The sequence below is a fragment of the Oreochromis niloticus genome, linkage group LG23 (assembly GCF_001858045.2).
Source record: "Oreochromis niloticus isolate F11D_XX linkage group LG23, O_niloticus_UMD_NMBU, whole genome shotgun sequence".
NCBI classification, from domain to species: Eukaryota; Metazoa; Chordata; class Actinopteri; order Cichliformes; family Cichlidae; genus Oreochromis; species Oreochromis niloticus.
In genome coordinates, this window is record NC_031986.2 from 37987483 (window position 1) to 38002690 (window position 15208).

General features: G+C 37.9%; 1 long non-coding RNA gene across 1 annotated transcript; it reads right to left on the reverse strand.

The window, feature by feature from the left end:
* Positions 1 to 984: 984 nt before the first annotated feature.
* On the reverse strand, positions 985 to 4818 carry LOC106097191 (uncharacterized). Its single transcript, XR_001223501.3, has 3 exons — positions 4744 to 4818; positions 1708 to 1838; positions 985 to 1573 (listed from the first exon to the last, which is right to left on the reverse strand). It is a non-coding gene; the product is annotated as an uncharacterized LOC106097191 (long non-coding RNA).
* Between the last annotated feature and the right edge of the window lie 10390 nt (positions 4819 to 15208).

Sequence of the window (15208 nt, forward strand, 5' to 3'; positions counted from 1 at the left end):
AACGATCTTAGTTTTCTGAGGAAGTGTAGGTGCTGCTGTCCCTGCTTTCACAGACCTTCAGTATTTCCGTCAATTTCCAATTTAGCAGTTTTCAACTTGCTGTTGTTAGCTACAGATCATCTGTTTATATATCAAACTATCCAAACACACTAGTAAAAGCAAACTGAATCTCTCCACAGCTAAACCACTTGTAGGTGTTGACATAGCCTACAGCCACTCCAGTTTTATTTGTTTACTGGAGTGTGCTGTTTGCAGTGGTGTGAAAACATATCAAGTACAGTGTTTGGCTCTAGTCCTGTCTTTTTCCCAAGGTTGCCTCCTGTATACAAACTACTTCCTCCACAAAAGGCTTTAATCTTGCTTTCCCAGTAGTTTTCTCTCCACAGGTGTAACAACTCTGAGTTAGGTCCCAGGGCAGATTTTCTTATTGGGCCCTCACCACCATGTTGTACTGCAGCAATCGAGCTTCTCTTATTCTCTCCCTTTCTCTCTCTGTAACATACACACACGCGCGCGCGCGCATGCACACAGTATAAGTGTAAAAGCAATATATATATATATAGCATATAGCAATTATCAGTATTATCTATAGCATCATTCTAGATTTGATCAGCACCATGGACAGCAACTAGAGTCAGCAGTTAGGGGAATGGACATAATTGTCTAAGCTTATCCTAAAAACTCACACCATCTTCTTCAAGTAGACTACCACAAGCCTGCGATCAAAGACTGGAAGCAGTGATGTGTTTAATAAGAAGCTAAGATAAATCAACTGGAACTAGTTCTCTGCATATTTAAAAACAAACCCTGAAATCTGCTGGGAGCCAATGTCAAGAATATAAAATAGGAGCAATTTGAGTTCACTTACTAGAAAGTGTTAATAGTCTGGCAGAAGCAGTTTGAACGAGAGATTTGTTTGAGCTGGTAACGGGGATTGCAGTAATCTAGGCACGATGATACAAATTTATGAATAGTTTTCTCCAGTTCCACTGAGGAGACTATTGCTCACAATTTGCAAATGTTACTTAATTGTAAGAAACAGGAATGAGAAATAGATTTTACATGTAAGTCAAAGCCCAGAGAGGAATCAAATATTGCACCAAGATTACAAACATGTGACATTGCAGATGAGCAACAGAAAGCAATCACTTGACTGATGTTTGGATGTAATTCAGGAGGAGCTATAATCATAGTCTCAGTCTGAATGTAAAACAAGATCATTATTAGACTGCAACTAACCAGCCTGGAATAAGCAATCAACAAGGATGGACCTTCTGCTAGCGAAGCTTGAAAGTGATATATGACTGAATGTCATCAGCATAAAGTTGGTAAAATGTCCCTAAAAGATTGAATGATTCCAACAAAAGGAAAAGTATAGAAAGAAAAGAAAAAGAAGTGTAAAGCAGGTCTGGGTGGTTGCTAGTGCTTATGGAAAGCACAAGAAATAAACCACATGCTGTCATAGAACTGGACAAGTCTTTTAGATGCATAGTGCAGGAATGAGTGAGCTTTTACAGCTAAACACACCAGGCCCAGGTGTAGCTCATGCAGCTATACATGCTCTGATCAGCACCTGCAGGACAAAGCACAGCACAACAAAAGAAAACATACACTTAGTACCCACATGGCCCAGGGGTTTTTACAAATGGGGAGTTCGACTGCATATATTATATTGACTGATTATATATCCACAAAAGCAAAAAATACACTTTGTTCACTGTAGTTATTTGCAAGGTCACCAAGCCCAGGTGATCCGTAACATTAGGAGTAGCTTTGTTGCACTTGGGAGTCCAGTAAGCTGTGCCTAAAAGCCAGCAAGCATGTCAGCAGGACCCCTACTGAAACAAAGGAACAAAAACAAAAGCAACATGTTAATATATTACGATCAGCTCAACACTGAACAACTGTTACCAAATATACAAATGTGTATTTTTTTTTTTTGCTGGACTATTCTACTCATGTTTATTGGATCAAACATGACCCTTTCTTTTATTTTACTAAGTACATGTTAATAATTAATAAGTGCATAGAAAAGGTGTTTAAGGAGTGTCTGTCATGATCTATTGTCTGTCTATTTTCCAGCTAGTCCACCACTTTCTGAATGATTACTCACTAATAGTATGGTTAACCAGTGTTTTAGTTCTGATGACCATGCAGCATGTGGGCAACACCAGGGAAAAAGCTTCAACGGTAAAAGCAAATGTCCTACATGTCACTGAACTAAAAGCACTCAGAGCATAAATGCATTCAATAAGGCTGCAGAGTTCTCTAAATGTGTCTTTAAATGTTTTGAATATACATAAAGGTTGACTAACCCATGGCCACTGTGCTAAGCCATTAAAAATCTCTTAATGTAGTGCCAGACAAGTAGAGAACCTGTGCATTCAAGGACATGCAAGAATAATGGTATTCTATGCAACATTAGTAATGTACACATTAATGTGGAAAACAGACTGCTGAACCAAACCACACAAAGACAATTTAATTTGTCTCAAATTTTTTTATAGAGAAGATGAGCTATAGGGAAAAAAATTTAAAAAGAATAAAACAAATGTGAATATATCCAAACACGCATTGTAATGGCTATTTGTAAAAAATACTTGCTAATCAAAAGGGTCAAGTCAAACTATTAAAATAGCTTTTAAATACATAAATACACTTTGACAAATGTTTACATCATACACTAGTGTTTGGTGTTTATGTGCTGAAAAAAAAAAACTTTTTTAAATGGCCACATGATGGCACTATCCCTACCAGAAGCCTTGGATTGTAACTTCCTTGTACCTGAAAAAATTGGCAGTTGCCCAGTGATTGCACTGAATTATTTCGCATTCAGTGACAAGTTGTTGCAGCAACTAACTAGTGGCTCAGAAGTGGAGCATGCAACATCCTTAACATCTGGGTGATCATTTTCAATCTTAAGGTGACTGCACTGATAGCCTGAGGGATGAACTAAGAAGATAGATTAATGGTTGAGCAAGGTTTGTCGACCTCAAAGCTAAAGTTTTCAGTATCACAAAAGCCGGTCCCTTTTTATCTACTAAATCACCGTGGTAACTTATTCTAAACACATTACCTGGCAATTTTCAGCTTAAAATTGGCAAGAAATACCACATTTTCAATGAATCTTTCATTTAGAGTGTGTTTTAAGCGCGGTTCTCCTGGGGAAATATACGCTTTATTTGTGCAAGTTGTTTTGTTAAGCTATACCTTATTAAAACCACTGAGTGAAGCACTGCATTGTCACGGCAATATGGTATTGTTAATCAAGCTGGTGATGCAGAAAATGTAAAAATGTAAACCTTTGCACTTGATTGTAAATCTGCTGCTGAGACTCTTTTGCACTGCTGGAATTGCAGCTACTAAAACACAGAACACACTTACCAAGAATACCTGTTCGGTCAATAAAATCTATTTTACTTTGATCTGCTGACAAAGTGTTTTCAACATCTCCTTGATTCGGCTATGAAACAGCAAATAATTAATGTTTAAATATATATGATTAAAAGTTTCAGAGCTCTAATGTCCAGCTGTCATATAACAAATAAATACCAGCACTGAGAGTGCACCAAGTGATAAAATAATTAACTCAGTCTAAAATCTTTTTTTTTACTCATCTATGTGCTAAGAGCCCAAGATTAAGGATTTTCTGCAGCATTAATCTGTTCTCTTATCTGCAGGAGTGTTATATTTTTGTCATATTTATTTTAGCTTAATAGAGAAATTTGATAACCAGTGTTGTGATATCTCTACCAGAAGCTTTTGGTTATTTGTAAACACAGACAGATTGCCAACAAATTGCCAACAAGAGTCAGTCTGCAATGATGGGAGTGTAACAAAGGTGTTTCGTTACTTGTTTACAGTAATTTCTATCTTTGTCATAACTAATACTGGATGCATTTCTGGGCACATTTAGTTGCACTTTAGTTAGCACCCTGAGAACTCTTAAATATTTATTTTGTCCTGTAAGTGACCCAGTGTTTTGTGTTTAATTTATATTTCTTAAGTATTGTTATTCATGGTTTTAGTTCTTTTCAGGTTATATTCTGTTGCTCTAGCTTCCAGTTCCGGTCAATGTGCCCTCCCTGTGTCTGTGTTATGTCTACTCTGTGCTTTTTTTCCTGTCCCACAGTTCATGCCTCTGTCTAAGGGTCAAGTCCGCATCTCTGTGTTATAGCTCCTGTTTTACTTTGACAATTTTTGTCTTTTGTCATTGTATTCTGCTTTGCTTCCTTAGTCCTGTTAGGTCTGATTTGGCCCAGCTGTGTTACCACCTGTTCCCCTTCCTCCCATTGTCCTGTTTGTGTATATAAGCCCTGTGTTTTCCTTTGTTTTTTGTCTTTTATGCTGTGTTTCCAGCCATAGCCAGGTTTACAGTTTCTGATTTGTTTTCTAGTTGAAGTTCCTAGTTTAGTTTTGTATTTAATGTTATTTTTTTTCCAGCAATAAAAGCTGCCTTTTGACTTTATTTCTCCGTCTTGAGTCCTGAATTTGAGCCTTTCATCCTGCCTGCCACACAGCAAACTCTGACATATTGATTATTTACTGAAAATTTTAATTATATGCATTCCAGGCACTTGATCATCTACTTAGTGTATGGTGGACAGATGCTAAAACAACGAGATTGGCCCCAGATTCATTGATTTTTGTGTTTTAGTGTGATTGTTTTTGTGCAATTACTGTGAATATGGATGCTGAGTTTTAGTGCAAACAGATTTTTTTTTGTGTGTAGCAATCACTTACCTCTTTTCTCCTTTGTGCTCTCCAGGATGTTTGGGCAAATGTGTCCCTGAGGGTCTGAACACTATTTAAAAGTTCTGGGAGACACCAAGGAGGGTTGGGTGGGGGTGTTGCTTGGTATTTGTAGGTTGATCATGTCATTTTGGAACAGGTCTCTTTTGCAAATGAGACATTGGATCTCAATGGGACTACCTGTATAAATAAATGTTAAATAAAATAAATTATATGTTTTAAATGTAAATATAGGTTGATGAATAGATTTAATATATAAAATATAACATATAAATATTATTATCACCAATTGTCTGTTTGGGAAGGTGTGGAAACACCCCAGGTTATGAGGAGGATGTGGCTTTTCAGCACTTGGGGTATAAAGTGCTGCCAACTGCCAATTAGAGGGACTTTAGTTTGATGCTGGTATAGGCTACTAGTGCTCCGAAGAGCTTAGAATTGTTAAGATGTAGAACTGAGGCTTGGATAAATAAAAATAACAAACTTGGGCTGTGCTGAATCCTGTCTCCTGCATGCAGTGATTGGACCTTTGCTGCTCAATGGCCATTTGTCACAGAGAGCAGCTCATCTGGGATGTGTCTCTTTGGATTAGGGAACTTGCATCAGGGAACTTCTGGTTCTACTCCTGTATAAAAGCACTGTGGATATAGAAGACTTTCTGAATGTGTAAATCTGTGGTTCTGGATGGACTGAATGTAAGTACTTAATGTGAATATGTGTGTAGATGGCAACAGGTTTCACTAATTTATCACAGCTAATCACAAACATATTGCATGCAAGATGTTTGTGATATGTTTGTGACACATCAAAGTCACTGCCAGCTGACTGCAAGTGATTGCAGACCTGGTCCCTATATTTAAAGCAACCAATCCAAAAGCAACAAGAGTTCACTGCAGATGGCCGCAAAAATTTAACTTGTGCCACTGACCCCAAGTATTGTTTTCCCTAGTGTTACTGTAGCGTTACGTTCTACCTTGGCCCATTGCCTGATCATACAGGAAGTTTCAGTGATGTCTGTGGAGCCCGACTCCCGAGCAGAGGTAATTAAGCTCTCATGTCTGACACTCATTGTTGGGCTGTTGTGTGTCAGATGTGCTGATGGGATGTGTGCTGATTAATGTGAGTGGCTTCCCCCGCAGAGATGTGCAATTGAGTTTGCTGTTTTACATAATGAAGTTCCATTTTGAATTGTTGTTTCTGAAACTTAAAGCAGCCCAGTTTCCCATTTGTTATGCAACACAAAATGTAGACAAGACCTGCTTCCTTTAATTGAAAGCTTATGAGTGGTGAGGAGCTCTGGGTTGTAATTACTGGTTTTCTTAGGACTTCTTAGGACTATATTATAATCAGTTTATCTGCCACTTAAGAAATCATTAGCTTTAAAAGTTATACAAATATTGAAATGCCCATTACAAGTTTCAAGGGAACAGTGTAATGTGTCCATCCTCCTTTTTTTAACCATTAGTCTAAAATTCAGAGACCCTCAAGTCATAATAGAAAAAAGTCAACATTTAAAAGCTTGAAAAATACTGCATTTTTTGTTATTTATTCATTACTACACATGAGTTTTCTGAGGCCAAATTCTGGTGTGTTTTTAGGTGTCCGTGGTGAGAGCTTGGCTCAGTATATCACTATGTAATTTTTATTCTATGAAGTCGAAGATGAAATGAGAACTGAAATGCAGGCTGCAAGAGGGAGACACCCAGGGTGCAGAAACACAAACAAGCTACAATGGAAAGGTGATTTAGTTGTTTTTTTGTTTGTTTTTTTAACAGAAAGAAAAAGCAAAGTCCAAAATGGGGAATCAAAAACAAAAACAGGTGCAGGAAATAAAGGCCCAGGAATGATAACAATTACAGGTCCTTTTTAATTATGTTGTTTGGATACGAAAAGACTGAATCGTATATTTGGCTATTACTTCTCATCCTCTCTGTAACTGAGGGTCTACAAGATGTTCAAATCAGACCCCTTATTGATTCGGACCTTGACTACAGTTAAAAAAAAGATAGAAAGAAACTAAAATCCTGATGTGTTTACGTTTGCACTTGAGTTTTCATATTATTTGGAGCACCTGTGAACTCTCCCACTCAATCAGTATTGCTGTGCACACTGTTGACAGCATTCAAGTCTTTGATGTTTTAGTGTTAGGGATTGGGGCAAAGACAGGAAAATAAAACAGGAAATAACAGAAATCTATCTCTCTATCTCTAACAGTTTCCTCTAGGTGTAGCAGTAATTTGATTGGATACACTGTGAAAGGCAAGTGGAAGTCAGGGCCAAAGTTTTAATAGTTGGAAGACATTGGAAAACTATTGATAGTGGTTCAAGGTGGAACAAATTGATTCTGCCACTTCTTATGTGTGTAAATGTTCGGTGGCCCTGCCTGCATATGAAGCAACCCAACATGGTGTGGTGACTCTTAGTAAAGGCTGTTGGGTATAACAAGTGCATCTCATATTGTGGTGGCTAAATTGCAGCACTTGTACGAGGGCTCCATTTACAGAATTTAAAGTGTACATCTCTGACTGCATATATTATACAGTTTTATTCCTGTGGTCTAATACTTCTCTGGTTTGTACCTTTGTCTGCTTAGACAGCAGCCAGTCACTGGATGTGATTTGAAAAGGCAGGTTGCTTGCACTTTGATCAGATTTGATTTTTTTTTCCTGATAGCCACTATGCTCATCTTTCTGTCTGATGTTTCTCCTGAGTAATAAATCAATTTACCTGTGACATACAGTAGTTATTTGTCTCCGTGTAACAGTAGCACTTTGTTCAGCAAATTCACTTAAACCTGTCCGCTGTATTTTGAGGGCATTTTTACAGACACTGTTGACCTGATGAACCCCTTGCTGTTTATCCAGAGCAATTTCTCATAAAAGACCGTCTCTGAGCATTTGCAGAGACAGAGTGTGGCACTATTAAAGAGCAGCACTCAAGCTGCATTTTCAACACAGTCAGTGAAAAGGTTAGAACTCCTAATGCACATCAAATTATCTGATTTACAGATTATGTAACTCAATTTTCCCCTAAAAAGAGATTTTATTATATGCAGCTGATATTTAACAGTTTATTTCCTCAAATATCTTCGCTCCTCTTTCGGTATGTATGTTAACAGATTTGCTGTGAAGCATGATAGAGAGCTAAAATGTAGTTTTGTCAACTTTCTTAGTAAAATTAAGACAAAATGCATGTAAGCCAATGATGAATTTCCTACATTTTTACTGCACAAAGCTCACTTGACGTTTTGATTATTCTCAGTGTTTCAGATATTAGCCTGTCATGTTTTACAGCTCCTGGAGCTTGATATCTCCACTTCAGATCATATTGTGGATTCGCTGAGAAGGAACTGAATGGAGTGCACACACATTCAAAAGCAGACTATAAATAATTGGCTTCTCTTTGAACTAGAAGATGGTGACATCACCACAAGAGAGGAAAAAGTCTTAAACTAGAAAAAAGGTCAGTATTGTAATTGTTATCCTAACTCTGAGAAGATGACTGATTTATCACACAGTCAAGCAATCATTTATCTTGCAAAATGGGAGCCATAGAGTCATTTCAGCCTGCTGTTGCTTGAATCACAGAGTGGGTGATAAGCGCCCATCAATAATGGTGCAATATGCTCTTCACTGATAAAAGGTTTGCACAAATAGCGAAACAGCAACATTTATGCTTTGTGTGTCTTGCTTTGGAATCAATACAGTCCCTTCAGGGGTTCTGGTTTCCTTCTTCACAATGTTCCAGATGGTTGTTTTTTTGACATTTTCCTCTTTTGAAGACTCCCCGCATTGGAACTCCCAGCCTGTGTCAGACGTTATATCGGCAAGAAGCATTCGCTCACTCAGCTGGTCTTTTATTTTCGATTACAGCACACCCAGAGGAAAACTTTACTGTATCTCTATGCCACATTCTAGGGGGAAAAAGCCTCTTGACCTCATAAACATAAGGTATTTTCAACTCATTGTACTGAAATCTGGTGCAGTTAACTTAGAGGTTACTGGTGAGATCATCAACAATTAATTGGATTGAATGGAGCTTGTAAAAAAAAAAAAAAAAACCTACATCAATGATTCCATAATATATGTATTCCAAAACTGAGATGAATCAATACAAATATCCTTTGGTTTTACTTACAGGGAAGGTGGAAACGTTCTACTAGTGTATGCTGATCATAAATTGTTTGCAAAATGGTTGGCATTTTCAAAAATACTCTTGCAGATGATCTGTTTATCACTGTAAGGTGCCCCCAGGGGAACTGTCTGCAGGTTTTCATTCCAATCATTCCAACCAGAGACGTCCTCTGCACTTAAGGGCAAGATAATCAACAAACGTACCCTCAAAGCAATATTTAGTTGAAATTTTAAAAAAAAAAGGATGGGAAAGAAGCTGCATGATTTCCTACTCTGATGTTATTTCCATGCAAATGTATATTGCTGCAAATCTAAAACACTGTAATCGTATTGTGCTACTAACAAATGGCCTTGGTAGGTAAAATATGACACTGGTGTCCTTCAGAACTAATTTTGGACTCCTTAAATACAGAAAGCAAATGATAATATACACACACACCAGAATTTTCGATACACACTGCTCCCCATCAGGGAGATAGGATCTGCTTTTTTTGGTTTTTTATTGTGCGATTCAACTGCCCAAGGGTGTTTAAAAGATGATAAATCGATTGCATTTATATAGCACTTTTCTGCTCTCATTTACCCATTCACACAGTGCTTTTAACTATCATACACACCAATGACACATTTGGGATACAGTATCTTGCACTTGGAAAGACTGTGACAAGTGCCTCTGTCCTTTTTCAGCTCACAAAATAAATCCTGTCAAAGCACAAAACTGTTAGTCCTCTGATGCCATACTTGCCCCTATTCTGTCTTTCTTCTCCCTTGAGCTCTCTATCGCTCTGTCTTTTTTCCCCTCTCTCAATGCATGACTGCATTGCATCTCTCTGTTTCCATCGTAGAGGTGTGGCTTTCTGCTGGTCTCCAAGAGCACCTGCATATAATCAACCAATCACCTACCTGTTGCATTTTAACACCAGCTCTGTCATTCTGTCCTTGCCTTTGCTTTGCCAGTTTATGTATGACCATTATGTCCCCAGTCTAGGAATAACTTAGACATAGCATGAGGTGTGAGTCCTACTCCTACCACCCCCAGGCCAGTACAGAGCAATCAGAGAGGCTACGCAGCAGTTTTATTTGCTTCTGAAGTGAGTTATGCCAGAATAACATTATAACAATAACAACATTTCAAATGATCCCTACCCTTCCTTAACAGAAAATGAAAGGAAAGCAAAGAAAAATTGTCTAACAGAAGCTCTTACAGTAACCATTGAACAAGAGGGGAAAAAAGTGTTTTGTTTTGTTTTTTTAAAAAAGGGCTTCTCACTCCTACTCAGCTGCTGCAGTACTCAATATGTACAGTTTATAAATGATTACAATTCAGCATTTACACTCTCAGGCACACTCTCTGCTGCTACTTCTAGAATCTGCCGGTTCTGTGATAAAACCTTCACAGAAAACATTCATTACTTGTTCTCCTATTTATATCTCTTTTACTGCTTCTCATGTAGACTTTGTTACCAGAGGAAGTGCTTGTAACTGTCTGGAGGTACATTAATCTTTTTTCTAAATAACAATGGTTTTAAAATCCTCACATCATTGAACCCTGTGCTGTTCCACAACGTTTTATTCAAGTTTTTCACTTGAATGTCACTCAATAATGACATTTTCCCATGGCCGCTCAGTATTAATATTGCTCTTTTTTATCATTCAGTAGTGTTATTCATTTATTTATTTGCCATTAGATCGTCATACTGCACGGACCAATATAGTTTTTCCTGATTTCCAAAGATGCTGTTGATTAAAAGGGGTGTTGGAGCATATTCATTACTTCTGTGGAACAGCTATATGCCACTAATTCCACTGAATCTGTCATGCTTGTTGGACTGATTTGTGCACACAGTCTGTGCTGTGCCTGTGTACCCGCTTTCACCAGAATGCCAACAACCATTTGCCAAAAGCTGATCTCTTTAAAATACAGACGCTTCAGTGAGCTATTGGAATTGACAGAGCAGATTTTGACAGACATATAGCCTTATTTTGGCTTGTTGGATGTTTTGATGACCTTTACAAACAACTTCACACACAAAAGCTCCTTCGGCTGTTCATATAGCAGCTTCTATTGGTTGAACTTGCTGATCAAACAACAGCTTTTTGTATGTTGGAGCATTTGGTGAGTTTTGGACCTTGTGACATATTTGTTGATGGAGAGAAATCAGAAAAAAATCATAGCAAAAACAGCTTTTATGAACTGACGGAAAAATCAGTGTTATTTGTTCAGCAGTATTAAATTATCAGGGATTGTCATTTGTATGAAACTGTTAATAGGTGATGGAAGGAACTGCCATGTGTATGAATCCAAAATGTGAAGTCACACGCTTAATACTAGTGTGTATGTACAGAGGTCATTAGACATTTCTTTATATGGATTTATTCTCTGGTTGGTTTCCCTCCTCTCATTAGGGGAGCAGTCTTTGGATAAAATGCAAGTTGCCACCCAGAGGATTTAGCCAGACAATGTGCACACTTCTTTCATAGTTTCCCCTTTTCTCACGGGCTCACCCTTCATTGTGGTGCTTTGAACAATGGTGCATATTTTAGCCCGATCCTCATAGCACTGGACCCCCTGGAGTGTAGATGCTGGTGGTGGCAGAGATGAAGCAGGTGGAGCCTTGGATCAGAATCTCTAACTGACCAGGAGGAGGTGGAAATGGGGTAGCACAAATGATAGTGAAAGGCAGAATGGAAAAAGAGCACTGAGACTTGAAGCACAGAGGCTAATTAGCTTGGAGGGAGACATGAAAGTAAATGAGTCTGCCAGAGCGATGACGACAAAATTTAATTTGACAGCGTGGGAAAGCCGAAGTGATGTAAAGAATAGACACTCAGGAATCCAGGCAGACGAGTGAATACAGATCTGTCTCATTGTATTTACACGCAATCATAATTTTGAGTTATTGAATGTTATTTTTTTAATACTTTTAACCCAAACTGAACATTTTAAGCTGTGTAAAGGTAAAAGTTACAGCAGAGTCGTCATGTTGAATTGCAATTAATTGTACAGGAGTTCCTAATAAATTAAATGCCATGTTATATTTATTAGCTATTGCTCATAAAATTCTGTTACGGTTATTGAATACATAAAAATGATGATACTTTTATTCTCCTGAGGCATCCTTGAGCTTTCCGCATGCTGTAAAAGTGAATGCACTTTATTTGGACATCAATTGATCCATCCATCCAACTAACCAATCAATGAACAAACGAGCCCACCCAGAGCGTAAACCACGCATGCTAACATCCCCATCTACAGCCAATTTAGAATCACCAATTAACCTAAAATGTATAATGACAGATTTTAATTGATCTGCCAAAGACAATTTAGAGGTGCTCTTATTTGTGCTACTTGTGATTTATTAACAGAGATACAGTGGAAATAAAGGGAAAACAAAGGTCCTAACCAATTACCAAGAGGAAAAAAGTGTTTTCAAGCTGATTTTGTTTTTCCAGCTATTGCAGTGTTCAGCATGTACAGTGGATAAATGTTAACAAGTCACTTTTTACAAAGTTTTCTTCAGTATTTACAAGTACAAGGTGGTGATCTGGAGGGAAAAAAAGGTCAGATCCAGATCACCACCTTGACATCACCCTGCACCTTTGCCGTTTTTATTTCACCTGGCAAAAATGATTTAGAGCTCGTATATGCAGTACTTGTAATTTATTAAAGGAGATACAGTAGAGTAACTGATGCAATGCCCAGACCTTTAATGTAATCCTCTCTGGGCTGCACCTGATGAACTCCAAATGGGGAAGCAGTGAATCAGTACAAATTCCTCCAACTCCTTTCAGACTTTAATCAAACACAGCAAAAACGAGCAGAGAAAAAGATGAAATTTTACAATACCAATCCTTAAATTTACAGTGGTTGGATAGCGGTTAATCCTTTGGCAGCTATTGCTGAGATTTTCTTACTGTGAACTGAAAAATCTCTTTTTCCGATGTTACTCTCAACTCATCTGCAGGAAACTAGAGGAACCTGAACCCTGCTAAATAGCGCCCTTTTTATCTGCCCGTATGTGTCAGTTTCTTTTCTCTCTCTCATACTTTCTGAGCCACACATCTATACACATGCACTTTCCTGTATCACACAACATGTCTAAACAGTGCTTTACTGGACTTTCTCATCTCAACACATGCATATTATATTCTTAAATTTACGCTTTCCTCATTCATTACATTAATTAGGTTTATTTCCATCTACTCTACACTTATCCAGTCAGGCTGTCTTAGGGCACGTCTATCACAGGGCTAATAGAGACAGACAACAAATCTATGGGGAATTTAGAATCACCAATTAACCTAACCCCACTAACTCCATGTCTTTGGACTGTGAGAGGAAGCTGAAGTACCCGGAGAGAGCCCACGCAAACACAGGGAGAACATGCAAACTCCAAACAGAAAAACCTCATGTTGGACCTGCTTGCTGTAAGGCAACAGTGCTAAATACTGCACCACCGTGCTGATTAAAATTATGCATGATTGCTATTAGTGGAGTCACTTACTGTATAGATTATACTTATATAGGTTGCTCTAGCACTTTGTGTTACTGTAACCATAAAGAGGCTGGATGAAGTCCTTTATTTCACTCTCGTATAAAGATCTCAGATCTCACACCTTTTGACAGGTTTGGTAGAAACTCATCTTACTGTATGTGCAATATCATATATAAATGTAAATCAAAAAATTGTTTCATTTCAATTCAAATCACAACAACAGTGGCTTTTGTAGAGTTGTTTGCCTCTCAAATCCACCTGGGAGTTAGTTCCGCAGAAGAGGACCAAATGCTCTGCCTTCCATACTACTTTTAAAAACCATATAGGAACCACAAGTAAACCAGTACTCTGAAAGCAAAGGGCTCTATTAGGGTGATATGGTAATATGAGGTCTTTAAGATAAGATGGCGCCCGTCTAATCAAGACCTTTTATTTGGGGAGAAGGATTTTAAATTTGATTATGGATTTAGCAGGGAGCCAGTGAAGAGAAGCTTTCTGGTTTACCATGTTATGTATCAATCTACAGCTGATTTTGTTTGGGGTTTTAGTGGTGGTGGGGGGGGGTCACCTTCTATGGTGACTGACTTGTGGTGCTCAAAGTGCCAAAAATGGACTTTGTTTACAAAAGTCGTGTTGTAAGCAGTTTCTTTAAATCAAGTTACAACCGTCAAACATGTCCCTGTGGAGAATGAAGTGTGCATCAAACAGAACTTAGAGACTCAAACTAGTTGAAAGGATGTTAGCATGGCTTTCTCTTGTAATGTCAGCTAGTTGCACAATTCTTTAATTTGACGCCTGTAGACAGAAAATAATTGTTACACAAAAGTGTTTGCAGCAAGGTTTGCTATTTTTGTCTTGAGTCATGAGTTTTGGAAAGAAACATTAATTTCTCATTCTGAATTAGAGCCGTGGGAAATGCCTTGATGTTGGTGATCCTGGAGTGTGTGCGTGTGAGCAAATTAATTTTGAAACCAGAAAGAAAAAGTATAGCAGTTTGCAACTATGAGCTCCATTAAGACACACCTAAAAACACTGTTAAGAACATACAACTATTTACGTTGACTAAATAATATCCAAATAAACAAAATTTTACCAGGCCGACAAACACCCACAGCATACAACACCATCAAATACTGGTGTGCAGCAAAGGTATTAGAGAGAATTATAACGTAATTCTCTCTAATACTTTGTGCAGTGGTATCAAAAGTCTTCAAAATGTTGCCAAGGACATCCATCAGGGAGAGGCTTGAGTCTCTTTTGCATCATGTTGGACCAAAGCCAAATTTTTAATCCCTCCAAATCTGCAAGTTGGAGAGTGATCAGTCAGTGCAGCTAAAGAAGTTTCAGCTTCCATAAAATGAGGTATAATAATAATAATAATAATAATAATAATAATGATGATGATGTAATCCATTTTATGCTGACACCCATTGCAGGCAATGTTTTTTCAGCTTTACAGCTATCATAAACATGATATGCTTCAGCATTATGTGCTCTGTAATGAACATTTTATGTTTGTTGTTTGGTCTATATCTTTTGGCTTATTTGAGCTACCCTACTAAGTCCTGATGTGCTAAATAATGGACATCCTGGGCTTGATGTTGATATCTCATGTGTTTGAGTGGCTTCTTTTAGAGAGGCAGGAAATCACACAAAAACATTCAATGGGAAAGTTCTTTTTTCCTCGATTCTCAAGAGGTTAAATCCTCTAAAGAACAAACAGTTTCTTGTATTTTTCAGGAATTAGTTGTAGCCCACGCACTGGATTTTTTGGATGGGCCAAAGCAATTTGGGTTGGGGCTTATAATTAAAAAAGTTAATATTTTG